Below are 26,439 nucleotides of genomic sequence, written 5' to 3' on the forward strand. Positions count from 1 at the left end.
AAATAAAGTGCCGTGAAACAAGTTATTCGGATCCCACTGCTCCAACACCCGCTAGACCGGCGTGGCTCAAAAGAACCATTTCCCATAAGGGCCCGACCTCTTCTTTCCGGGAGGGAAAGAAACATGAGTAAAAAAATTTTACAAGAACGAACGGTGATGGGCGGACCGCCACTTTCTTCAGAGGCTGATGCATCTTTATACACCGCAATCCACCGTACGGTGCATGGCGGAGGCTACCTTATGCCGCTGCTAGTCATTTCCTTTCCCTTTCCATGGCCGGCCGCATGCGGCACGCGGTCTGTGTGTCCCTGATTTATTCCGTCCGAAGAGATACTTCTAGATATTTTATGTTTTCGACAAGTTCAGCGACTGTTCGCTGACAAGGAAATCGAACGATATTGAATATTTTTTGCGTATTTACGCACATTACGTTTTATTTTGGCGTCAGCAGTCACTGGACGTAGAATATCGGTCTTTTAGCGATGCATCCGCACTTCTCGATTCGCGCGATGCTTCCAAGGTGGCAGAGCCGACCTTGCGCATGCGTACTAGCGAGTTCGTTGCCCACGTCACAAACGTGCAACGGTCCACAGCTGAGTAGCGGCTTTGGCGTCGCAGTGGGTGCAGGAACAGTGGATTGAGTGAGCGTTTGGTGCAAGTCGATCTGTCCGATACTTCGTACCGTAAGTAAAAGCATAATATGACAATGCGTATCGCTTATTTTTATGCCGTGCAGAATTCTGCGTATTGAATTTGTTGCGGAAGATCAGTTCGAAGTTTTTATACTGGATAAAAAAGTAATTCCGCGATGATCGCGGATGCTAAACAACATACCGCACTCACGACAATAAGTGCTGAAAATAGGAATTAATATGTTTCTGTCTACTATAATACATTTATTTCAAGGTTGCATTGGAGTTTCCTGAAAGTTATATCGGTGTGATTTATAGGGATTTATTTTCTTTTGACTTCGGAGGCTAGGTACATCTACATACATACTCGGTAAGCCACCATTCGATGCATGGCGGGGGTACCTTGTGCCACTGCTACTCAATTTTTTTCCTATTCCACTCGCAAATCGACCGAGAGGTAAAGGACTGTTTGAATGCATTTGTGCGAGACCCGATTGCCTTGTCTACACGGTCCCTGCGCAGGCTATAGGTTTGTGGCAGTAGGATCGTTCTGCATCTGTCATAAATACCTTTTCTCTAATCGTTCGCTTAGTATTTCGCGAAAAAGACGTCTTCTTCCCTTCAGGAATTCCCACACGAGTTCGCCGAGCGTTTCCCTAATACTCGCGTGTTGATCATCCCTACTGTTTACAAATCTAGCAACACGCTTCTGAATCACTTTGATGTTTTCCTGCAATACCACCAGGTGGGAATCCCAAACACTCAAGCTGTACTCAAGAGTGGGACTTAATAGATGAGTTATACTGCCCTAGAATTCTCACAATAAACTGAAGTCGGCCATTCACCTTCAGCATCTACAGCTAGACTGAACAAACCAATGTTAAGTGCCAGGGCAGAAGGTACATATTATTGCACCAGTTATGCTTCTAGCCATTCCATTCACGTATGGAGAGCGGTGAGGACTTTAAATGCCCCTGTGCGAGCTGCAATTAATCTAATCTTATCTTCACGATCCGTACCGGGCCGATACCTGGGGCGTTGTGGTACATTATATAAAGCTTGTTCTTGAAACGTTGTGTGTAGGCTATTTTGGGATAGTTTACGTCCATCTTCAAGAGTCTACCAGTTCAGTTTCTTCAGCATGTCTGAGACATTCTCTCACAGGCCAAACAAAGGTGTGACAATTCGTAGTGCGTTTTTCTGCACGCCTTCAGTATCCTCTGTTAGTTGTATTTGGTACGGGTCCCAAACATTTGAGCAATATTATGGAATGGTTCGTACAAGTGTAAGCAATCTTCTCTGTAGACTGGTTGCACTTCCCCAGTACTCCACCAGTAAACCGAAAAGTACCATCTGCTTTATCCACAAGTGAGCCTGCCTATTTGATCATTCTATTTCAAAGTGTAGCACAAGTTATTTGTAAGAATTGTCCAACTCCAACTGTGACCCACTGATACAGTATTATAGACATATAATACTTCTTTTTTTGTTTTGTGAAGTATACAGTTTTACATTTCTGAACATTTAAAGCAAGCTGCCAATCTTTACATCACTCTGAAATCTTGACAATACCTGACTGAATATTTTTGCAGCTTCCTTGAGACAGTACAGTACTTCATTATAGACAACCGCATCATCTGCGTAAAATATTGTCTACAGGATCGCTAAGATACAACATGAGCAACAAGGATTTTAACTTACTATTCTGAGTAACTCCGCAAATTTACTTCTACATCTGTCGATGACTCTCCATCCAAAATAACTTGGTGCGTTCTCCCTTAAAATAAAAAAAATTAAATAAAAAAAGGCCAATCCAGTCACAATTTTCGCTTGAGACCTCCAAGCGTGATGCTTTTGATAAGAAGCATAGACTAGGTGGTGAGTCAAATGGGTTTCAGAAATTGAGAAATACTGCACATACCTGACCACCTTGGTCCATGGCCTTCAGTTTGTCGTGTGAGAAAAGTGCGAATTGCCTTACACATGATCAGTGCTTTCAGAACCATGCTGGTTTGCATCGAGAGGGTCATTCTGCCCGAGATACCTTGTTGGAATAACTTAGTTTGAGCTCTTAATACGCTGACCGAAAACATCGGAACATCAAAAAAAATAATTAATGTAAAATAGTGAAGTTCTGTGAATTCTGTCTGGTAATAAAGAGGGATCCAGAAAAATGTAGACATTTTTTTGATAATCAACAAACAAAATGACATATCGTTCCAATTTTGCATAGTAGCGTAGTCTATAGTTTTCTTAACAGATCTTGGCATGCGTTTTCCTGCAGATGACAGTGCAACAATGAATAAAGTAAGAACGTCGTGTAAGCAACGATAGGCCGTAATGAAGTGGTTCTGGATGTACGGAAGCATGATGGAGGTGCAACGGCAATGGCGTAATGTGTACTGAACTCATCCACCAACTCGTAGAATAATTTATAATGTTCTGAATAAATTTGAAGTCGACGGTACTGTTTAAGATGTGCGTAAGGAAGGTCTGGTCAACCAAAAACATCAACAACTCCAGCTTCCAGCGCTGTTGTGTTGCAACATTTTACTAGGTTACCTCAAAAATCTTTGAAGCAGGGGGCATGGGGTAAGCCGATCAAGCGTACGATGAATTCTGAAGGCAGCAAAGTGAGAAATGTACGTTCCAAGATCGCTGCACGCTGTGAACGAGGATGATCCGGATCGAAGGCTGGCGTACTGCCAGTGGTTTGAAGGCATCCTTTGCGAGGATAAACGGTTTGCAGGGATGGTCACCTGGTCTGACGAGGCGCAATTCAAACTGAGCGGTTCTTGAAACCACCATAACTGCGTGTCCCGGGCTCCTGAAAATCCTCACGTTCACGTGGACAAATATGTTACTCTACATCTACATCCACATCTACATCCATACATGGAAATAAGGATTGTCGGTATGCCTCTGTGTGGGATCTAATCTCTCTGATTTTATCCTCATGGTCTCTTCGCGAGATATACGTAGGAGGGAGCAATATACTGCTTGACTCTTCGGTGAAGGTATGTTCTCGAAACTTCAACAAAAGCCCGTACCGAGCTACTGAGCGTCTCTCCTACAGAGTCTTCCACTGGAGTTTATCTATCATCTCCGTAACGCTTTCGCGATTACTAAATGATCCTGTAACGAAGCGCGCTGCTCGCCGTTGGATCTTCTCTATCTCTTCTATCAACCCTATCTGGTACGGATCCCACACTGCTGAGCAGTATTCAAGCAGCGGGCGAACAAGCGTACTGTAACCTACTTCCTTTGTTTTCGGATTGCATTTCCTTAGGATTCTTCCAATGAATCTCAGTCTGGCATCTGCTTTACCGACGATCAACTTTATATGATCATTCCATTTTAAATCACTCCTAATGCGTACTCCCAGATAATTTATGGAATTAACTGCTTCCAGTGGCTGACCTGCTATATTGTAGCTAAATGATAAGGGATCTTTCTTTCTATGTATTCACAGCACATTACACTTGTCTACATTGAGATTCAAATGCCATTCCCTGCACCATGCGTCAATTCGCTGCAGATCCTCCTGCGTTTCAGTACAATTTTCCATTTTTACAACCGCTCGATATACCACAGCATCATCCGCAAAAAGCCTCAGTGAACTTCCGATGTCATCCACAAGGTCATTTATTTATATTGTGAATAGCAACGGTCCTACGACACTCCCCTGCGGCTCACCTGAAATCACTGTTACTTCGGAAGACTTCTCTCCATTGAGAATGACATGCTGCCTTCTGTTATCTAGGAACTCTTCAATCCAATCACACAACTGGTCTGATAGTCCATATGCTCTTACTTTGTTCATTAAACGACTGTGGGGAACTGTATCGAACGCCTTGCGGAAGTCAAGAAACACGGCATCTACCTGTGAACCCGTGTCTATGGCCCTCTGAGTCTCGTGGACGAATAGTGTCAGCTGGGTTTCACACGATCGTCTTTTTCGAAACCCATGCTGATTCCTACAGAGTAGATTTCTGGTCTCCAGAAAAGTCATTATACTCGAACATAATACGTGTTCCAAAATTCTACAACTGATCGCGGTTAGAGATATAGGCCTATAGTTCTGCACATCTGTTCGACGTCCCTTCTTGAAATCTGTGTAAAATCTAACTGGTATCCCATCAGGTCCAGCGGCCTTTCCTCTTTTGAGCGATTCTAATTGTTTCTCAGTGTTAATGTTAATGTTGTTGTTAATGTGTGGTGTGGTGTGTCATCATGCGGTTTGAATGGGCCATTCTTCTTTGAAGGGATGGTAACTGGTGAGGTGTCTCTTCATACGCTGAAAACACTGGTTTTACGTGCCATCGAGAGGTGTCTCGGAAAGAATTTACCTACAAAAAGATGGTGCTCCGTCTCACTACCGCAGAGATGTCAGAACGCACTTGGGTGAAAAGCTACCTGCATGATGGATAGGTGGAAGAGCAGCTGTTGAGTACCCACCACAATCTCCAGATCTTACGCCTCTTGACGTCTACCTGCGAGGACCTTGAAAAACGAAGTTTGTCAATAGATGCCAGTTACGCTGAACGATCTACGAGATACCATCGAGGCGCTCTGTGCAGCTATCATACTGACAACACTGACAGCTGTAGTTCGGTCAACAGTTCAGCAGCATCGACGTTATTAGGCTGCTAATAGAGGCCACTTGAACCTTCCCCCCATACAAGAATTATAACGGCGTTTCATTTTGTTTCATTAATATTGACTATCAAAGAATGTCTACATTTTTCTGGACCTCACTGTGTATTAAAGTAATTGACACTGTGAGATCATCGGTTAGTGTTAGCGCGAGATGAGTCATTGCAAATATGAACTACTGGTACGCCGGCCGGAGTGACCGAGCGGATCTAGGCGCTACAGTCTGGAACCGCGCGACTGCTACGGTCGCAGGTTCCAATCCTGCCTCAGGCATGGGTGTGTGTGATGTCCCTCGGTTAGTTAGGTTTATGTAGTTCTAAGTTGTAGGGGACTGATGACCTCAGAAGTTAAGTCCCATAGTGCTCAGAGCCATTTGAACCATTTTGAACTACTGGTACATTAACGACGGGTGTAGCTGCCAGAATGTTGAAGGCAAGGATGCAAACGTGTATGCATTGTGTTGTACAGGTGCCGGATATCAGTTTGTAGGATAGAGTTCATGTCTGTTGCACTTGGTCGTTCAGTACAGGGATGGTTAATGCTGTTTATGGATGACACTGGCGTTGTTATCTGATGATATATGCTCGACTGGAGACAAATCTGGTAGTCGATCAGGATAAGGAAATACGTCGACACGCTGTAGAGTATGTTGGGTTACAACAGCGGTATATGGGCGAGCGTTATCCTGTTGAAAAAAAACCCTGGAATGCTGTTCATGAATGGCAGCACAACAGGTCGAATCACCAGACTGATGTACGGAGCTACAGTCACGGTTAGTGGAATAACCACGAGAGTGCTCCCGTTGTCACACGATAAATCAGTTACACGATAAATCAGTGTGATCTAAAAGCCGTAAATTCAACTAAATATCTAGGTATTACAATTACGAACAACTTAAATTGGAAAGAACACATAGAAAATGTTGTGGGGAAGGCTGCGTTTTATTTGCACCGCACTTAGAAAATGTAACAGACCTACTAAGGAGACTGCCTACACTACTCTTGTCCGTCCTCTTTTAGAATACTGCTTCGCGGTGTGGGATCATTACCAGGTAGTACTGACGGAGTACATCGAAAAAGTTCAAAGAAAGGCAGCACGTTTTGTATTATCGCGAAATATGGGAGAGAGTGTCAGAGAAATGATACAGGATTTCGGCTGGAAATCATTAAAATAAAGGCGTTTTCCGTTGCGACAGAATATTCTCACAAAATTCCAATCACCAACTTTCTCCCCCGAATGCGAAAATATTTTGTTGACACCGACCTACATAGGGCGGAACGATCACCACGATAAAGTAAGGGAAATCAGAGCTCTTACGGAAAGATATAGGTGTTCAGTCTTTCCGCGCGCTATACGAGATTGAAATAATAGAGAATTGTGAAGGTGGTTCGATGAACCCTCATCCAGGCACTTAAATGTGATTTGCAGGGTATCCATGTAGATGTAGATGTCATACGAGATCGCACCCCAGACCATAATTCCAGGTGTAGATCCAAAGTGTCTAGCACGCAGACGGGTTGGTTGCAGGTCCTCAATTGGCCTCCTTCTAACCAACACACGGCCATCATTGCCACCGAGGCAGAGCCAGCTTTCATCAGAAAACACAAGAGACCTCCACCCTGCCCTCCAATGAGTTCTCGTTCGACACCTCTGATGTCGCAAATGGCGGTGGTTTGGGCTCAGTGGAATGTGCGCTAAAGGAAATCTGGCTCGGAGCTATCCTTGAAGTAACCTACACTACTGGCCACTAAAATTGCTACACCAAGAAGAAATGCAGATGATAAACGGGTATTCTTTGGACAAATATATTATACTAGAACTGACATGTGATTACATTTTTACGCAATTTGGGTGCATAGATCCTGAGAAATCAGTACCCAGAACAACCACCTCTGGCCGTGATAACGGCCTTGATACGCCTGGGCATTGAGTCAAACAGAGCTTGGTTGGCGTGTACAGGTACAGCTGCCCATGCAGCTTCAACACGATACCACAGTTCATCAAGAGTAGTGACTGGCGTATTGTGACGAGCCAGTTGCTCGGCCACCATTGACCAGACGTTTTCAGTTGGTGAGAGATCTGGAGAATGTGCTGGCCAGGGCAGCAGTCGAACATTTTCTGTATCCAGAAAGACCTGTACAGGACCTGCAACATGCGGTCGTGCATTATCCTGCTGAAATGTAGGATTTCGCAGGGATCGAATGAAGGGTAGAGCCACGGGTCGTAACACAGCTGAAATGTAACGTCCACTGTTCAAAGTGTCGTCGATGCGAACAAGAGGTGACCGAGACGTGTAACCAATGGCACCCCATACCATCATGCCGGGTGATACGCCAGTATGGCGATGACTAATACACCCTTCCAATGTGCGTTCACCGCGATGTCGCCAAACACGGATGCGACCATCATGATGCTGTAAACAGAACCTGGCTTCATCCGAAAAAATGACTTTTTACCATTCGTGCACCCAGGTTCGTCGTTGAGCACACCATCGCAGGGGCTCCTGTCTGTGATGCAGCGTCAAGGGTAACCGCAGCCATGGTCTCCGAGCTGATAGTCTATGCTGCTGCAAACGTCGTCGAACCGTTCGTGCAGATGGTTGTTGCCTTGCAAACGTCCCCATCTGTTGACTCAGGGATCGAGACGTGGCTGCACGATCCGTTACAGCCATGCGGATAAGATGCCTGTCATCTCGACTGCTAGTGATACGAGGCCGTTGGGATCCAGCACGGCGTTCCGTATTACCCTGCTGAACCCACCGATTCCATATTCTGCTAACAGTCATTGGATCTCGACCAACGCGAGCAGCAGTGTCGCGATACGATAAACCGCAATCGCGATAGGCTACAATCCGACCTTTATCAAGGTCGGAAACGTGATGGTATGCATTTCTCCTCTTTACACGAGGCATCACAACAACGTTTCACCAGGCAACGCCGGTCAGCTTCTGTTTGTGTAAGAGAAATCGGTTGGAAACTTTCCTCATGTCAGCACGTTGTAGGTGTCGCCACCGGCGCCAACCTTGTGTAAATGCTCTGAAAAGCTAATCATTTGCATATCAGAGCATCTTCTTCCTGTCAGTTAAATTTCACGTCTGTAGCACGTCATCTTCGTGGTGTAGCAATTGTAATGGCCTGTAGTGTATTTGTAACAGTTCGTTGTGTCACTGTAGTGCCAAGTGCTTCTCAGATTGCTGCTGCAGATGCAGAACAATGCTCCAGAGCCATTTACCAAACGCGATGGTCTTCCCTGTCGGTAGTGCCATGTGGCCGTCCGGAGCCCGGCCTTCTTGCGACCGTACGTTCTCGTGGCCACCACTGCCAGCAGTCATCTACAGTGGCTACATTGCTGCCAAATCTTTCTGTAATATCACAGAAGGGACATCCAGGTTCTCGTAGCCCTACTCAGTGAGGTGTTGTTAATGGTGTCTTCGTCGTCTTGAAAGCATTCTTGACTAACATCAACTCACCATATCAGCTCTCAAGGTAACTAACACTCACGACCCTTACAGCGTGTATTTAAAGTAAACCTGATTTACATCCTCTTAGTTGTGCTGCTTGCACCAGTCTTAAGCAACTGGCGCGAAATTTTAATATTGTCTTTCAGATGCAGAAATACGCCTACCTACTTTCGTTAATGTCGCACAACTTCTTCTTGGTGTTGTGCTGTTTTTCCGTCAACGTATGTTCCAAAATTCTACAAGAAATGGATGTCAAGGATATGGGATGCAAGTTTTGCGGATCACTTCTGCTACCATTCACGTAGAAGTGTGTGACCTTCTACAACTACAGTGCACAGTTTTTTTGGAGGGAGCTTCGATAGATTATAATTAAAATAAGTGCTAACTCAGCCGCAGATTCAGTTTAGAATCTGATAGGGAATCCATTAGGTCCTAGAGGTTTCTTCAGTTTTAAGGATTTCGCCTCTTTCTCAACGCCACTAATATCTGTTTTACCCATCACTTAAATGGTACGAGGTTTAAACTGGAGCAATACTTCCGTGTTTTTAGTTTAAAGGAACATCTGAAAATCGAGTTAACCATTTCTGCTTCTGCTTTGCTGCTCTGAGTTTCATTTCCTGTCTCGTCCAAGACACACTAGCTTTGGTGCCACTAACAGCTTTTACACATGACCAGAATTTCTTTGGATTTTGTGAGAAATTTTTCGACAGTATTCTGTTGAGGTAGTAAATTTATATTTCTATCATGAGAGGGGTTTCCGAAGTATCTGTTCTAGGTAGTTTTCAGAGAAAACATTTAGTAATGTTTCACAGTATGTCTTGTCACTCCCACCATTAACAGAACTGTAACTATCCCAGTTGATTGATGGATGATTAAAGTTTCCTCCGATTAACTGGGGAGCTTACGTACAAGCGAACTGAGGTATCCACCAAAGTTTTCAGTTACATCAGGAGGTGAGTGCGGTGGTCGATAGAAGAATCCAGTTACAAATTTTACAATTTTTCGGCCAGCCCTAGCACTGAGTCTTGCCCAAACAATCTCACAGCAACTTCAATCTCTTTCTCTATGGATTGGAGTTTCTTGTCTACTGCCACAAATACACTGACTCAGTACCCCATTAGTCTGTCTTTCCTACTTACACTTAAATTTTCCTCTGACCGACGTTATGTGCTCGTTCCATTTCAAGTCCCTTTGTAACGTTTCGCTGAGATATTAAATCGACGTGAACAAGGGCGTACCCAGGATCTGAACTGGGGGGGGGGGGGCAGGTCATACTAGTCTCAGGAAACAAGGACTCGAGACAACATGCAGCACTTTTTGTTAAATCAAACAGTAAATCAGTGAAAAACTGCTTTTAATAAACATTTTAAATACAAGAATGCACTTGTACAATCCGAGAAAACATGCAGCATTTCTTATTAAATAAAACAGTAGACTAATGAAAAACTGCGAATATCTTCTAGGGGTGGGGGGGGGGGGGGGGGGAGCTGCCCCTCGCTGGGTACGCCCATGGACGTGAATGTGACAAACATCACACCACTAATAGTGTATTCGAACATTGCTTGATCGTTTTTCTTGTTCATCTACGTTAATTTACATTTAATCACATTTATAGCAAGCAGCCATTGATAAAACCAAATAGATATTCCATCCAAGTCACCTAAAGACAATATTTTGCCGTACACTACAACGTCATGAGCAGTCAGTCACTGATATCAATAAACTTTTCTGCATAAATTTTCACATTATTCGACCTGCACCATGTAAAATTACAATATTATGTTCCGTTGGTGCCCGCATCTCGTGGTCGTGCGGTAGCGTTCTCGCTTCCCACGCCCGGGTTCCCGGGTTCGATTCCCGGCGGGGTCAGGGATTTTCTCTGCCTCGTGATGGCTGGGTGTTGTGTGCTGTCCTTAGGTTAGTTAGGTTTAAGTAGTTCTAAGTTCTAGGGGACTTATGACCATAGCAGTTGAGTCCCATAGTGCTCAGAGCCATTTGAACCATTTTTGTTCCGTTGGCGAAGGAGTTTAGTGGGTGTGCAAATCAGCGGAGTACTCGTAGAAAGATGCTCCTTGGTGCTGCTCGAAACGTACTAACGATAAGTGGGTGACCATTATCTTGCTTGAAATGCAGGTGTTCATATTATATCAGGAGAAAACAAGAGATAGATTCCTATAAGATGACTGATACTTTTAATATTTAAAACACAGAACAAGGCAATCATTACTGGTTCACAAGGAAGTGAATTTCATAACTGAGCTTCACTAATGAACTGAAATGAAATGTCGTGTGGCTAGGTCCTCCCGTCGGGTAGACCGTTCGCCTGGTGCAGGTCTTTCGATTTGACGCCACTTCGGCGACCTGCGCGTCGATGGAAATGAAATGATGATGATTAGGACAACACAACACCAATCCCTGAGCGGAGAAAATCTCCGACCCAGCCGGGAATCGAACCCGGGCCCTTAGGATTGACAGTCTGTCACGCTGACCACTCAGGTACCGGGGGCGGACAGCTTCACTAATGCCAGTCATTGCTCCATTTGTCCCACTAGACGAAAGAAGCTTTGAAATGGTAGTGATAGTAGATAGTGATAGTAGACAGCGGTTGGTCGAAGTGGGATGACTGTGAAAGCTTTTAGTTTAGAAGCGTGGAAGACTATTTCTGTAATCTGGCTGATATTGCTTGTTCTGTAGAACAGCACTTCTACATGTGTGCATCTTTCTTCATTGGTTCTGGCATCTTCCTCAAGCAGATCCTGTGTTGTGTATAACTTCCTTTTTCCACCATTGGCAATAGTGTAACATGGCTGACATACCTCTCGGATCCTTTTTAGTTATTTGATGGAACTATTGCCTTTCTTATCAATATCTACCATTAGAACTGTCTTACGTGCTTGTATAGATAAACACCTTGTGAGATTTGCGCAACAGATTCCCGACCATAGATCTGGTACATCGATCAGACTCCGTGGTTTTTAAGCGGTTTTCCACGCTCGTATAGACGAAATCTGGACTGGTCCCCAATTTCCGACTCAGAAAATACGATAAACAGTTAATTACGATAGCACACAGAATAAAGTTTACGAGATTTGTAAAGATACAGCCCTCTCGACTTCCCTGACTTAGGTTAACTGTTGACGGTGGCGATAGGTTGTGCATAAGGCCACAAAATTACATTAAAATAACAAATTTGTGAAATTATGAAAAATAGGAGACCGTGTACCACGAAATGAACACTAGGAAAGAGAGAGAATTGAATCGCATTGTTGAAGCAACAATTACCGCCCATCTTCTTGTTTTCCTTATCCTTGGCCTTCGCTGTCAGACTTGCCTTGCGTGATGAATTTTTGCTAATTTGCTCCATCCCTCTTGATCATACGTCTAAGCAATTGAAGACACTTTTTATGGATGCATGAAAATAAATGTTTTACGGTGTTTTGTCTTTGGACCATGTGCACATTAGTTCTGCTTCTATCTCTGGGTCACTCGCAGTATTCATCACCGAGGCCCATGTTGAAGGCATCAATGCGGTTTTTGTCATTTACCTCAGCGGTTCAGATTTAGATGATTCCAAATTTATTATTTTGTTCCGTTTTTATTTTCGTTTCTTCTGTGTATACCTTTACGAACAAGGAACGATGTCGCTAGTGGTTAATACAAGTAGTCGTGTGTAGGAGGAGTGAGTTTCATTCACCTCCCTGTCTTCCAGATTTAGGTTTTTTGTAAGTCACCTCAGGAAAACGCCAAAATGCTACTTTAAAACAGTGTGCGAGCGACTTACTTTCCCAATCTTTGTCTATATTAGCTTGCGCTCTGCCTTACGACTTCGATGCGACGGGTTGTTTAGCTGTAGCTCTCCTTCATGGTACAGTAGCCACAGACCGATGGGATAGAGACGTTGGGCAATGTGTTGGATGTAGATGACTCGCGAAGGATTGTTGGAGTACAAAGTCTCATCGACATCATTGTTGATGGGGCGTAGCTTAGTAGCAAGATGAAATCATCTGTGGCCTTGATGAAGACACCGTTCTGTTATTCACTTTAAGAGATTTGGAGTAGCCCCTTAAAACTTAAAGCCGGCCGTTGTGGCCGAGCGGTTCTAGGTGCTTCAGTCTGGAACCGCGCGACCGCTACGGTCGCAGGTTCGAATCCTGCCTCGGGCATGGATGTGTGTGATGTCCTTAGGTTAGTTAGGTTTAAGTAGTTCTAAGTTCTGGGGGACTGATGACCTCAGATGTTAAGTCCCATAGTGCTCAGAGCCATTTGAACCCATTTAAAACTTAAATATGGATGCACAAGTAGGTATTTGAATTCCTCCTCACTAGAATACGGATCTGTGGACCTCCCCGATAGGTTAAAACTACACCTATGTCTACATCGATACTCCACAGTCCACCTTACGGCTCGTGGCAGAGGGTATCACGTACCACTACCAGTCATTTCCTTCCCAGTTCCATTCGCAAATAGAACGAGGGAGAAACGACTTTCTACTTGCCTCTATATAGGCCCTTACTTCTCGTATATTATATTTGTGGTCCTTACACGGAATATATGTTGGAGGCAACAGAATCGTTCTGCAGTGAGCTTCAAATGCCAGTTCTTTAAATTTTCTCTATTGGTTTCCTCGTAAAGAATGTCGCCTTCCCTCATGGGATTCCCATTTGAGTTCCTGAAGCATCTCTGTAGTACTTGCATGTTGTTCGAACATACCAGTAACAAATCTAACAGTCCACCTCTGAATTCCTTCGATGTCTTCATTTAATCAGACCTGGCACTGATCTCCAACACTCGAGCAGTACTCACATGACCTACACTTTCCCAGACTTCTCACAATAAACCGAAGTCGACCATTCACCTTTCCTACTGCAATCCTCGCATGCTCGTTCCATTTCATATCGATTTGCAACGTTACGTTCAGATACTTAAACGACGTGGCTGTGTCAAGCAGGACACGACTAATGCTGTATCCGCCCATTAACTAAAAGTTCTCTTCATTTAAAGTTATCTGCCGTTCCTCACACCAACAAGAAATTTTGTCTAAGTCATCTGGTATCCTCCACGGTCACTGAACAACGACGCCCTGTTGTACATCACAGCATCATATGCAGACAATTACAGATTGCTGCGCGCCCTATCCGTCATATCATTTAAATATACAAAGAATAACAGCGGTCCTATCACAGTTCCCTGGGGCACTCCTGACGATACCCTTGTCTCTGATGAACACTCGCCGTTGAGGACAACATACTGGGTTTTACAACTTACGAAGTCTTCGAGCCAATCAAATATCTGTGAACGTATTCGATGTGCCCATACCTTCCTTAACAGCCTCCAATGGGACACCATGTTAAAAACTTTCAATAATTCTAGAAATATGGAAACTGCCTGTTGCCCTTCATCCATAGTTCGCATTGCATCATGTGAGAAAAGGTGGGCTGGCAAGCATGTTCTAACTGACTGAGCAATCCAGGCACACCCTATGACGATTCTAAGGTGTAATCTGCCAATACCTCTCTCTTATTTTCAATGTTTCGCAGGCTCTCTCATGAACCTCGTTGGATTAGCACCAATGGTAGAAAAACACTCGCATGCTGCCCCACCACACAGACAGATGTATCAGCTCAGTGTTAGTCTGAAGAAATAGCATGTAGTGGCCATTGGCTAGTAGCATCGATAAAATTTCGAAACTGTTACACGGTTTGTCTCATAGCTGAAAACGACAGATCACTCGAGATACTAAAACCCTCTAGCACTGTAAGGCAGAGCGGTGACTTTCTTCCTCCTGGATCCTGAACATAAATAAATGTAACATCTTGCACATAGATAGAAAGAGAAATCCACTACTGTACATCTACGCTATAGATGACAAATTTCTGGAAGTAGTATACAGGGTGTTACAAAAAGGTACGGCCAAACTTTCAGGAAACATTCCTCACACACAAAGAAAGAAAATATGTTATGTGGATATGTGTCCGGAAACGCTTACTTTCCATGTTAGAGCTCATTTTATTACTTTTCTTCAAATGACATAATCATGGAATGGAAACACAGCAACAGAACGTACCAGCGTGACTTCAAACACTTTGTTACAGGAAATGTTCAAAATGTCCTCCGTTAGCGAGGATACATGCATCCACCCTCTGTCGCATGAAATCCCTGATGCGCTGATGCAGTCCTGGAGAATGGCGTATTGTATCACAGCCGTCCACAATACGACCACGAAGAGTCTCTGCATTTGGTATCGGGGTTGCGTAGACAAGAGCTTTCAAATGCCCCCATAAATGAAAGTCAAGAGGGTTGAGGTCAGGAGAGCGTGGATGCCATGGAATTGGTCACCGAATCTGTTGTTGAGAAGCGTACGAACACTTCGACTGAAATGTGCAGAAGCTCCATCGTGCATGAACCACATGTTGTGTCGTACTTGTAAAGGCACATGTTCTAGCAGCACAGCTAGAGTATCCCGTATGAAATCATGATAACGTGCGCCATTGGGCGTAGGTGGAAGAACATGGGGCCCAATCAAGACATCACCTACAATGCCTGCCCAAACGTTCACAGAAAATCTGTGTTGATGACGTGATTGCACAATTGCGTGCGAATTCTCGTCAGCCCACACATGTTGATTGTGAAAATTTACCATTTGATCACGTTGGAATGAAGCCTCATCCGTAAAGAGAACATTTGCACTGAAATGAGGATTGACACATTGTTGGCTGAACCATTCGCAGAAGTGTACCCGTGGAGGCCAATCAGCTGCTGATAGTGCCTGCACACGCTGTACATGGTACGGAAACAACTGGTTCTCCCGTAGCACTCTCCATACAGTGACGCGGTCAACGTTACCTTGTACAGCAGCAACTTCTCTGACGCTGACATTAGGGTTATCGTCAAGTGCATGAAGAATTGCCTCGTCCATTGCAGGTGTCGTCGTTCTAGGTCTTCCCCAGTCGCGAGTCATAGGCTGCAATGTTCCGTGCTCCCTAAGACGCCGATCAATTGCTTCGAACGTCTTCCTGTCGGTACACCTTCGTTCTGGAAATCTGTCTCGATACAAACGTACCGCGCCACGGCTATTGCCCCGTGCTAATCCATACATCAAATGGGCATCTGCCAACTCCGCATTTGTAAACATTGCACTGACTGCAAACCAAGTTCGTGATGAACACTAACCTGTTGATGCTACGTACTGATGTACTTGATGCTAGTACTGTAGAGCAATGAGTCGCATGTCAACACAAGCACCGAAGTCAACATTACCTTCCTTCAATTGGGCCAACTGGCGGTGAATCGATGAAGTACAGTACATACTGACGAAACTAAAATGAGCTCCATGGAAATTAAGCGTTTCCGGACACATGTCCACATAACATCTTTTCTTTATTTGTGTGTGAGGAATGTTTCCTGAAAGTTTGGTCGTACCTTTTTGTAACACCCTGTATATCGTAAAATATCAAGGAGTAACTATGCAGAGAGACCTTAAGTGGAATGGCCACACAAAACAAATAGTAGGAAAGCAGATGCCAGACTGAGATACACAGGAAAAATCTTAAGGAAATGTAAGTCATCCACGAAAGAAGTGGCTTGCAAGGCGCTTATTCGACCGATTCTTGAGAAAAAGAAGATCCAGCAAAGAGCGGCGTGTTCCGTCACGGGTTCGTTAAGTCGGCGCGAGACCGTTACAAAGCTGCCCAACAAATTCCAGTGGCAGACACTACAAGAGAGGCATTGTTCATCACAGAGAGAGAACACTTTCCGGAAAGAGTCGGATAACGTATTATTTCCTTCCCATACATCTCGCGAAATGATCACGAAAGCAAAATTTGAGAAATTAAGAGTTCATGCAGAGGTTTTCCGACAATCGTTCTTCCCATGTGCCATTCGCGAGTAGAACAGGGAAGGGCAGATCAGTTAGTGGTACCAGAAGCATTCTCCGCCACACACCGTCAGGTGGCTTACGGAGTATTCGTGTGGATGTAGAAAATGGTTCCAATCATCTTTTTTTTTATGATCTCATCTTCTGCAGCAACTCACACGACTGCCCTGTTAGAAAACGAATAATTGTTCTCCACTGGATGAGCTGTAGCAGAAGCAGTCGCAGCAAACGATTATAAAGGGTGCATCAAAAGTTCTTATTGGTAACTTAACTGAGCTATTAAATGATAAATAGTCTTCGAATGAATAGTGCGATGTACAGGGTGTACATGAAGTCCGGGAACACGCTGTTTAGCGCCCGAAAACCTCAAACCACACACACACACACACACACACACACACACACACACACACACGCTTCCCATTATTTATTGCACAAGAACTAAACATTGTACAGATATCATACATATGTCATTTTGAAGAGAAACCCTGAATTTGCTTTTCATGTGTACCGCCACAGCGTAGTTTGGTAATTTGCTGATAGTCAGCGCTAGTCGCAAACATACGGTATTGTCCCGGTAAAGAGAAGCGAACGTCCCAGAGGGAGTGAAGAGAATGTGAAGTGCATATGAGAGACGTTAATAAGGAGTCAAAAGAAAACGCATACCGAATGTCCGCAGCTCGTGGTCTTGCGGTAGCGTTCTCGCTTCTCGCGCACGGAGTCCCGGGTTCGATTCTCGGCGGGGTCAGGGATTTTTCTCTGCCTCGCGATGACTGGGTGTTGTGTGTTCATTATCATTTCCTCATCATTGACTCGCAAGTCGCCGAAGTGGCGTCAACTAAAAAAGGACTTGCAATACGGCGGCCGAACTTCCCCGCATGGGGCCTCCCGGCCAACAATGCCATACGATCATTTCACATACCGAATCTTTGTAAAAAAAAAAAAAAAAAAAAAAAAGCTTTTAAGTGTTTCTCTTCAAAATTCAATATGTATTACATCTGTACAATGTTAAGATCTTGTGCAATAAATAATTGAAAGTGTTCCCAGACTTTATGTGCATCCTGTATTGTATATACGTAGTCTGAAGTTACAATTTCGACATTGACACGCAAACACATTCACTCGTAGTACAGATGTTCTGTGTTTTCGAATGCTCGCAATTCGGTCATTTAGAATGTTCAGTTCTCAGATACTGCGTGCACAATACGCAAGGTTCAGTTTGCACAGAAAATCCGGGATTCGCACTTCTTTATCACTCTTGCGTAATTACTTTATGGCACTCCACAGTCAAGTTTAACTCACAACTGTAAGTACTTATCAGAGTTCCTGGTACACGAGTATGAACATTATGACGCCTGAGCTCCGAATGAATTCTAGACTCCGCAAAGCATTTCTCTTGCCTAAAAAATATCCTCGAATCTTCTGTCTTCTGATTTGTGAAGAACTTAATATCCAGTCAGCAATCAGCATATGTTTCATGCTTTTCCATTACCATGAACTGGCGAATTATACATCACAAATATTCTCTGAGCGTATGACTCATTGACTCTGTACACTTACAGTTCTCATGCTACCACATAGACCGTTAATAAATGTAACAATATTCATTTATCATATTACTTCGCATTCACACCTTCATTCAAACTAATAACTAAACATATTAAATAAGTAATAATTAATAAGAGATATTATATTAGCAGAAGATAACACATAGTTTCCAATAAGACATTGATTTGAAAGCTTATGAGTTCAATGCCTGTATGATCCTGACATCTCTCAACTGTAGCTGAAACTATTAGCAGCTGCTGGACCACAAGTGCACATCTGTCTATAGAAAGGTCCCAGAACTGCTCTCGTTAATAAACGGTCACAACGCCCATATAGTACTAGGGACAGAAAGTTGGCTGAAACCAGACGTAAACAGTAATGAAATCCTAAACTCAGATTGGAAAGTATACCGCAGAGACAGGCTGGACAATGAAGGGGGAGGCGTGTTTATAGCGATAAGAAGTGCAATAGTATCGAAGGAAATTGATGGAGATCCGAAATGTGAAATAATTTGGGTGAAGGTCACGGTTAAAGCAGGCTCAGACATGGTAATTGGATGTCTCTATAGGCCCCCTGGCTCATCAGCTGTTGTGGCTGAGCACCTGAAGGATAATTTGGAAAATATTTCGAGTAGTTATACCCACCATGTTATAGTTCTGGGTGGAGATTTTAATTTGCCGGATATAGACTGGGAGACTCAAACGTTCATAACGGGTGGCAGGGACGAAGAATCCAGTGAAATTTTTTTAAGTGCTTTATCTGATAACTACCTTGAGCAGTTAAACAGAGAACCGACTCGTGGCGATAACATATTAGACCTTCTGGTGACAAACAGACCCGAACTATTTGAAACAGTTTACGCAGAACAGGGAATCAGCGATCATAAAGCGGTTTCTGCATCGATGGTTTCAGCCGTAAATAGAAATATTAAAAAAGGTAGGAAGATTTTTCTGTTTAGCAAAAGTGACAAAAAGCAGATTACAGAATACCTGACGGCTCAACACAAAAGTTTTGTCTCAAGTACAGATAGCGTTGAGGATCAGTGAACAAAGTTCAAAACCATCGTACAATATGCGTTAGATGAGTATGTGCCAAGCAAGATCGTAAGAGATGGAAAAGAGCCACCGTGGTACAACAACCGAGTTAGAAAACTGCTGCGGAAGCAAAGGGAACTTCACAGCAAACATAAACATAGCCAATACCTTGCAGACAAACAAAAATTACGCGAAGCGAAATGTAGTGTGAGGAGGGCTATGCGAGAGGCGTTCAATGAATTCCAAAGTAAAGTTCTATGTACTGACTTGACAGAAAATCCTAAGAAATTTTGGTCTTATGTCAAAGCGGTAGGTGGATCAAAACAAAATGTCCAGACACTCTGTGACCAAATTGGTACTGAAACAGAGGATGATAGACTAAAGGCCGAAATACTAAATGTCTTTTTCAAAGCTGTTTCACAGAGGTAGACAGCACTGTAGTTCCTTCTCTAGATTGTCGCACGAATGACTCAATGGTAGATATCGAAATAGACGACAGAGGGATAGAGAAACAATCAAAATCGCTCAAAAGAGGAAAGGCCGCTGGACCTCTGGGATACCAGTTTGATTTTACACAGAGTACGCGAAGGAACTTGCCCCCCTACTTGCAGCGGTGTACCGTAGGTCTCTAGAAGAGCGTAGCGTTCCAAAGGATTGGAAAAGGGCACAGGTCATCCCCGTTTTCAAGAAGGGACGTCGAACAGATGTGCAGAACTATAGGCCTATATCTCTAACCGCGATCAGTTGTAGAATTTTGGAACGTGTATTATGTTCGAGTATAATGACTTTTCTGGAGACTAGAAATCTACTCTGTAGGAATCAGCATGGGTTTCGAAAAAGACGGACGTGTGAAACCCAGCTCGCGCTATTCGTCCACGAGACTGAGAGGGCCATAGACACGGGTTCACAGGTAGATGCCGTGTTTCTTGGCTTCCGCAAGGCGTTCGATACAGTTCCCCACAGTCGTTTAATGAACAAAGTAAGAGCATATGGACTATCAGACCAATTGTGTGATTGGATTGAAGAGTTCCTAGATAACAGAACGCAGCATGTCATTCTCAATGGAGAGAAGTCTTCCGAAGTAAAAGTGATTTCAGGCGTGCCACAGGGGTGTGCCATAGGACCGTTGCTATTCACAGTACACATAAATGACCTTGTGGATGACATCGGAAGTTCACTGAGGCTTTTTGCGGATGATGCTGTGGTGTATCGAGAGGTTGTAACAATGGAAAATTGTACTGAAATGCAGGAGGATCTGCAGCGAATTGACGCATGGTGCAAGGAATGGCAGTTGAATCTCAATGTAGACAAGTGTAATGTGCTGCGAATACATAGAAAGATAGTTCCCTTATCATTTAGCTACAATATAGCAGGTCAGCAACGGGAAGCAGTTAATTCCATAAATTATCTGGGAGTACGCATTAGGAGTGATTTAAAATGGAATGATCATATAAAGTTGATCGTCGGTAAAGCAGATGCCAGACTGAGATTCATTGGAAGAATCCTAAGGAAATGCAATACGAAAACAAAGGAAGTAGGTTACAGTACGCTTGTTCGCCCACTGCTTGAATACTGCTCAACAGTGTGGGATCCGTACCAGATAGGGTTGATAGAAGAGATAGAGAAGATCCAACGGAGAGCAGCGCGCTTCGTTACAGGATCATTTAGTAATCGCGAAAGCGTTACGGAGATGATAGATAAACTCCAGTGGAAGACTCTGCAGGAGAGACGCTCAGTAGCTCGGTTCGGGCTTTTGTTAAAGTTTCGAGAACATGCCTTCACCGAAGAGTCGAGCAGTATATTACTCCCTCCTACGTATATCTCGCGAAGAGACGATGATGATAAAATCAGAGAGATTAGAGCCCACACAGAAGCATACCGACAATCCTTCTTTCCACGAACAATACGAGACTGGAATAGAAGGGAGAACCGATAGAGGTACTCAGGGTACCCTCCGCCACACACCGTCAGGTGGCATGCGGAGTATGGATGTAGATGTAGATGTAGATGTAGATGTAGATGTAGATCTGTCACAAGAGATTCGTGACCCAACTACATCTACATCTACATACATACTCCGCAATCCACGATACGGTGCGTGGCGGAGGGTACCTCGTACCACAACTACCGTCTTCTCTCCCTGTTCCACTCCCAAACAGAACGAGGAAAAAATGACTGCCTATATGCCTCTGTACAAGCCCTAATCTCTCTTATCTTTGTGGTCTTTCCGCGAAATGTAAGTTGGCGGCAGTAAAATTGTACTGCAGTCAGCAAAAATGGTTCAAATGGCTCTGAGCACTATGGGACTCAACTGCTGAGGTCATAAGTCCCCTAGAACTTAGAACTACTTAAACCTAACTAACCTAAGGACAACACACACATCCATGCCCGAGGCAGGATTCGAACCTGCGACCGTAGCGGTAGCGCGGTTCCAGACTGTAGCGCCAGAACCGCTCGGCCACCAGCGGCCGGCGTACTGCAGTCAGTCTCAAATGCTGGTTCTCTAAATTTCCTCAGCAGCGGTAGACGAAAAGAACGCCTCCTTTCCTCTAGAGACTCCCACTCTAATTCCTGAAGCATTTCCGTAACACTCGCGTGATGATCAAACCTACCAGTAACAAATCTAGCAGCCCGCCTCTGAATTGCTTCCATGTCCTCCATTCTTCCTGAGCATTCTCCGAATTGCGCTGTTAAACCACGGTGGGTCTTTTCCGTCCGTAACCCACTTTTTCGGCACATACTTGTCCAATGCGTGATTTACAATGTGTTTAAAATTCTCCCATAAGTCTTCCACATCCATTGTACCGGAAGTAAATGAAGTCGATTCATTTACTAAGTGGGATTCTAACAATTGCTTATCTGCTCTTTCTAGTAAGAATACTCTTCTAGCCTTCTTGACCGACTTTTTAACTTTCGTAACCATAGTCGTAATGACAACATCATGATCACTAATCCCTGTCTCAACACTGACACCATCAACGAGGTCTGGTCTGTTCGTGGCTACCAGATCTAAAATTATTTCCATTACGCGTTGGCTGTCGATTTAGCCGCTCAAGACAGTTTTCGGATAATGTGTTCAAAAGTAATTCACATCGTCTGTATGAAGCTATGGTGTCAGTCACATTAATGTGATCACCTGTCATAAGGTTGAATAACAACTTTTGCAGTACAGACCACCGCTAGATGTGTAGGAAGAGTGTCAGCGATGTTGTGGAAGGTATTGACCGGAATGTGAAGCCATGCCAAGTTGTGCCTTGGCGAGCTGCGCTAGGTTTCTCGGTTGAGGTTCCATGGTGTGAACAGTCCCTCAACTGTGTTTAAGGATACAGGGTACTTAAAAAAGGTGGAAAAATCGAAATTTTTGATGACATTATTAAATTCTATAGTCTTTCCTGATTGCATTGATACATACATTATTGGGTTTCAATTGAAAAATGACCTATATATAGCAAATTTTAAAGTTACGGGTCATGTATGCCGCCACGCCCCCTTTATTTTTGTTACAGAAACCAGCAGAACTGTGAACTTTCTCTTTACAGCGTTTATACGTATGATACATTGTATATGTTGGTAACAGTGCAGGTTTCTAGTGTCTGTAAATGATCATCTTTGCTAGTATTTACTTTTGTTTTGCTGATGCAGTTTGTTCAAGAGTTACTGAATGTTTGTTGCCCAAGTGCTACATATATATGTGGAAGTGCATATCCTTTATTGTGCAATAAATACGAACTATGCCATGCATTAAGGAATTCGATAAAAGGAAATTCTGTGGTAACCAGTTCACAAACAAAGCAAGCCACACTGTTGAAAGTAACCTATGTATCACTTCTTTATGGAAGAAACTCCCACATGGCACACCTACTGGTGATTCAAATTTTTGTGTTAATAATGGTGCTGTTTGTAGTGGATTTGTTGTTGTTGATGTGGGCATCTTACCTTCTTTGATAAAGGAAGTGGCGAAATGCAAACAATGTGATGGTGTAGGCTGTCTGAAAATAACAGAACAACAAAGTAGCAGGAAGGGTTTAGCGTCAAAATTAGTTGTTCTGTGTAGATCCTGCAATAAATCTACCTCGAAAATGACTTGTAACATTGTGCATAATTCATATGATATGAATTTGAACTTAGTGTATGCAATGCGTACAATAGCAAAAGGAAAAAAGGCTGCTCAAAGGTTTTTTGGTTTGATGGACCTTCCTCCGCCTTCCAGTAGGTTCAGCAAGTACATAAAAATACTTTTAGGTGCCTTGAAGGTTGTGTGTAAAGCATTGTACTGTAAATATTAGTGGAACCAGGGACATTGCTGTTGCACTTGATGTGGCATGGCAACGTCGAGGACATCGTTCCTTGAATGGTGTTTTAAGTACTACTTCTCTTGAGAATGGAAAAGTTGTTGATGTTGAGTGCTTACCTAAGTACTGTCACACCTGGCATGTTAACACTGAAGGACATATTGAACATCAGTGTTCTAAGAATTATGATGGTTACAGCGAAGGTATGAAATGTGATGTAACTCTAAAAATACTTCAGAGGTCGGTGCCCGTTTATAACGTTAGATATATGAAGTACATAGGCGATGGGGACTCTAAAGCTTTCAATAAAATTAATGAGTTCAATGTTTATGATGATACCTTGGTAACAAAACTGGAGTGTTGTGGACATGTGCAAAAGAGGATGGGTGCTAGACTAGGATGCTATGAAGAGAAATGAAAGGAAAGTTGCTATCTGATGGAAAATCTCTGTCTGGCCGAGACAGGTTGACAGAAACTGAAATAGACCTTCAAAGTTACTGTTCACCTGCTTAGCTGGTGGTAATGTGCTTGCCTCCCGTGCAAGCGGGCCCGGGTTCGATTCCCGGCCGGGTTGATTTTCTCCGCTTGTGGACTGGGTGCTGTGTTGTCCTCATCATCATTTCGTCCTCGTCACCAGCGCTCAAGTCGCCTAATGTGGCGTCGAATTAAATAAAACTTCCACTTGGCGGCCGAACTTCACCCAGTGGGGTGAGGCCAACGATGCCATACGCTCATTTCCATTTCAGTGTTATTATGGACTGGCCATTAGGCGAACTGCACCTCTGAATGATGTTACAGCAGTGAGAAAAGCTGTATCGGCCACCTACTCTCATAAGTTGTCCACAGATGACCATCCTGTTCACGGACTTTGCCCTAAGGAGCAGATTCTTGGTGTGGTTACCAAAAAGGAAAAGGAAACATTCTCTTCCTGAGCCTGTTATGAATGAAATAAAACCAATTTCTAGAGACCTGAGTGACCCTGTTTTGCTTAGTAAATGTCCTTATGGGGGCACTCACAATACAAATGAAAGTTTCAGCCATTGCATATGGGAAAGATAGTCAAGAATGTTTTTGTATGACTAAATACATTAATAGTTGGTGTAATAGATGTAGTTGATGGAAAGTTGGAAGTCCTGAGAAATTTAGGCATACAATGTGGCTCTAATATGGAAGACCAATTGCTTGCATGTGACAGATAATGGCTGCATGAAACTGAAAGATTCGCTCTTCAAGTTACCAAAGAAGCAAGAAGTGCTAAAAGGAATGCCAAGAGGAAGCTTGAAGATGAACAAATGCTGCAGTATGAAGACTATGCTTCAGGAATGATCTGAGGCACAGTTTAATTGGTCTCATATCTTCATTCGCAGTTTCTCACAAGTTGTATTTTTCAGAATTCAGGTACAAATATTTCCTAGAGTTTATAAAGCATTGCTCTAATTTTGTTCTTTAACTTGCAGTAGTCCATACTTATGTAGTAGACCTAAGCTTTATTGCAGAATCAAATAAATTATAAAAAAATAACATTTTTATTAGGAAAAAATTATAAAAATTAAAATATAATGTGTGACATTTTTTATCTTTGTAATATACATAATAGGTGGTATTAAATAGGTCTAGTACCTCAGCCATCATGTCATGCGTATCTGGTAAACATCTGGTCTCCTTCAAATGTATAACATTGGATTAAATAGTACCTCAATTTGAGGAAGCATTTTGGAACAAAATTGCATCAATTTCATTGTAATTTTTTAATAACCCTAAGCAGGATCAAAAATATTCCAAATACTTCTAATTTGTTTAGAAAGTGTGCTGAATTACCTGATATCAACAAAAAATCTGTAAAACATATACATTATAAACAGTGCCTGAAAGAAATAAGTGTCGATTTTTACATAATATTGAGCCGGAAAAGTACCCTGTATCCTTAAATCAGGAGAGTCTGGTGACCAGGGGAGTACAGTAAACTCATCCTGGTGCTGTTCAAAACATGCACGTACACTGCGAGCTGTGTGGCACATTACATTGTCCTACTAGTAGATGCCGTCGTGTCGAGAAACAAGAAACAGCATGTAGGGGTGGAGATAGGTGTAAACTTGTGTAGATCCATTGTGCCCTCCATAATGACGAGATCATCCAGGGAATTCCACGAAACCATCCCCCAGTGCATAATGCCACTATAGTTGAATTCTTTTATCTTGGCGGCTCGCGCATGCCCGCCCAGACGCGGGAGATTGCTGCGTTGCCAGTTGCACACGACGCACGGTCGCACGCGCCAAGAGAAACAGCGCCATAGTACAGTATAGTTCGCAAGCTTACGTTTAGGGGGGGAGCGCGCAGTTTATGAAGTAAAGCCACCACGGCCGCATTAACCCTTTCGCTGCTACAGAGACGTGCTCCCCGCATTCCGCGCTGTGCGCGATTTTGTCACTGCACTGATCGCCTGTGCTGACACATGGTGTTTCCGACTGCTTTGACACACTTATCATTCGATTCCACAACAACTATTTGGCCCAAAAATTAGATTTTTACACATCTTCTTGACTGATACCTTCCCCCCACTTCCTTTGACTGACTGAAGTGCTTTAAAATAAAGCCAAACGCGCCCGGTGTAAATAAAACTTTTATTACAGTCGCGAAAGACGGAATATTTCTCAATATTACATACGACACCTATGTGGTACTTAAATTAAATGAGATATTGTTATACAGTAAATTTTATATGAAATTTAGGTACCTTGCCCACATTTCATTCTCAACATTGTGACAACTAAAATCGACCATACGGAAAGTATACGCTATGGACTTTTAACTCTGCAAACTCTTCAAAATTTCGTGTAATGGTTTACTACATTTAATGCTGCACAATAACTGGGTTGAACATCGAAACAAAATTAAGTCATTTATGGGGGGAAGGTATCAGTCAAGAAGATGTGTAAAAATCTAA

General features: G+C 43.3%; 1 protein-coding gene across 2 annotated transcripts in view; it reads left to right on the forward strand.

Moving 5' to 3' along the window:
• The first annotated feature begins 584 nt into the window (after positions 1 to 584).
• Positions 585 to 26,439, forward strand: part of LOC126236178 (probable multidrug resistance-associated protein lethal(2)03659) — a 417,284-nt gene continuing 391,429 nt past the window's right edge. For both annotated transcript variants that reach the window (XM_049945275.1, XM_049945276.1), the window contains exon 1: positions 585 to 683. The gene's annotated coding sequence lies outside the window, so the exon portion shown is untranslated. The remainder of the gene's footprint in view (positions 684 to 26,439) is intronic.

Source organism: Schistocerca nitens, chromosome 2 (genome assembly GCF_023898315.1).
Source record: "Schistocerca nitens isolate TAMUIC-IGC-003100 chromosome 2, iqSchNite1.1, whole genome shotgun sequence".
Lineage (NCBI taxonomy): Eukaryota > Metazoa > Arthropoda > Insecta > Orthoptera > Acrididae > Schistocerca > Schistocerca nitens.